The following is a 2,002-nucleotide window of genomic DNA, read 5'->3' as shown; positions in this document are numbered from 1 at the left end:
GGGGGGGGGGGTTGATGTAATCGACTTACCTTCCTTCCCGAACTTTCTGGCTTTGTGCCAGAATCTTAAACCAATATTACGTACATTTGTGTGCATATGTGTGCATACGTGTAATTATGCAAATACGTCAACACATTTACGTCCAAGCGTCGGCTCGATAATTTGTATAAAGATTTCCATTTTCTCTGATTTCATCACAAGAGAGAGGACAGCTCTTACCACATCTTTCAGAGCTCCCGAAACACATCAGCTGGAAAAGTAAACCTTTCTTAAAGTCGCAAACATTGCTAGATCGCCTGCTTACAAGAGCCGAATAAGGGTGTTACACCGGAGGAGGGTCGCTCAATCATTTAAGCTCTCCTGAAGGCAAGCAAGAATTAAGTTGTGTTAAATCGGGTGATGAGACCTCGTAAAAGCTTCCTTACAGTTTCTACTTCTACTATGGTCTGCACAAATGTACCACTAGGTCTGTATGTATAAGTGTACTACGTTCAGATCTATGCGCCAGAAAAGGAAAGTCTTGTTTGGTGTATGAGTACAATGACCTCAAAATATCTATATATTTCTGTGCTTATAAATGTGTACATACATGTATGAAAGATTGTTGGTATTTTCTGAACGATAATCGTTCAACTGGTCGATATATTAGTAGAGCCGTTCTCATTTACGTCTATTTACCTGATTATTCGCTCAGAGACTGTATGACGTCAAACTGACTAAAGTAGCCAAATGTTTGCAGAATATTAGTAGCGTTGTGCGATACAAACGTACACAGTAACTACACTCACTTATACACACACCGACACATCATATTGACACACACACGCACACGCACACATACATACACACACAAGCATATATACACAAACATTCGCACGCGAATATATACATACACACACACACACACATACAAAAGAGCGCAAAATTTCATAACACAAATCCTTTGACTCAACGAAGGAAATACTGTGGAGAATAAAAAGGGACACAAGTTACTTCAAAGACGAAGATCAAATACGATTAGAACCAATGTTTGAGAAGAGAGAGCGGGAGAGCTAGAGTCAGAGAAGGAGAAAGAAGGGGAATTATATTTAAGAAGAAGAACTATCAAACTTACCTCACGGTTTTGCTGTTATATGAATATCAACATTTAGAGACATCGAGATATCAAGATATAATCTGTAGCTGAGAGTCTGTGACTGCTTCCTTACCGGAATGGAGAAAAAAAGTTTTGACAACATGGATCCAGTTAGCTTTGAAAATTACGAATTTACCCGAAAAATTAAACCTTTCAAACAGTTAGATGACAATGTCACCCGCAGACAGTTTTCACCCGCTGTAGTTGTTGAAAAAGATGAACTAACGCCGTTGGACTTTGAAACTCCTTCCCATAAATTTTCACGGAAGTCTGTGAAAGGCGGTGGTAACAACTATTTATTCATCAACGTCAGCAACCCTTTAGGATGGTCCCAAGTACTGCCAGATGCATATGGCCATCAGCTAATGAGTGGAAACGTGTCAGATTTCCCTCTCAGTTCATATTTCGCCAACAGCAATAGACGAAGTCATATTTTGTTATTTTTGTTTCTCTTCTGCGTAACTTGTGCCTTTATTTTAGTGTATTCATTGTACGACAGTTCCTACTATTACTCCTACTTGGTGTAGCAGTTACAGTCGCCGCTACTATCATTGGAAACGACTTTCTTCTCGCACACGTAAAAACGAAAAGAAAATATCATATGGATTTCGTTTCTCCATATAAATAATTTCAACTGAATTTTGCTTTACATTTTCAATTCTGTGTTAGATTTAAAAAAAGAGCATTTCTTTGGTATCCGCATATCTATCCTGTTAACTGTACATAAGAGCACGTACTATATATTCATAAACGCGATGAATCATATATAACAAAAATATCAACATTTATTTATTTATAAGTTTAAACATTCTTATAGAAACATACAATTAGGATGTGCCATGAATGGAAACCTTCGGCGTACTATAT

General features: G+C 37.8%; 1 long non-coding RNA gene across 1 annotated transcript in view; it reads right to left on the bottom strand.

Moving 5' to 3' along the window:
* The window catches only part of LOC128247388 (uncharacterized), a 2,607-nt gene extending 1,908 nt beyond the window's left edge, over nucleotides 1–699 (bottom strand). Inside the window, exon 1 of the long non-coding RNA XR_008263768.1 lies at nucleotides 30–699. This is a non-coding gene — a long non-coding RNA (uncharacterized LOC128247388). The remainder of the gene's footprint in view (nucleotides 1–29) is intronic.
* Between the last annotated feature and the right edge of the window lie 1,303 nt (nucleotides 700–2,002).

The sequence above is a fragment of the Octopus bimaculoides genome, chromosome 3 (assembly GCF_001194135.2).
Source record: "Octopus bimaculoides isolate UCB-OBI-ISO-001 chromosome 3, ASM119413v2, whole genome shotgun sequence".
Lineage (NCBI taxonomy): Eukaryota > Metazoa > Mollusca > Cephalopoda > Octopoda > Octopodidae > Octopus > Octopus bimaculoides.
Note: the sequence above shows the minus strand (reverse complement) of the source record. Positions and strands in the feature narration are given on the sequence as shown.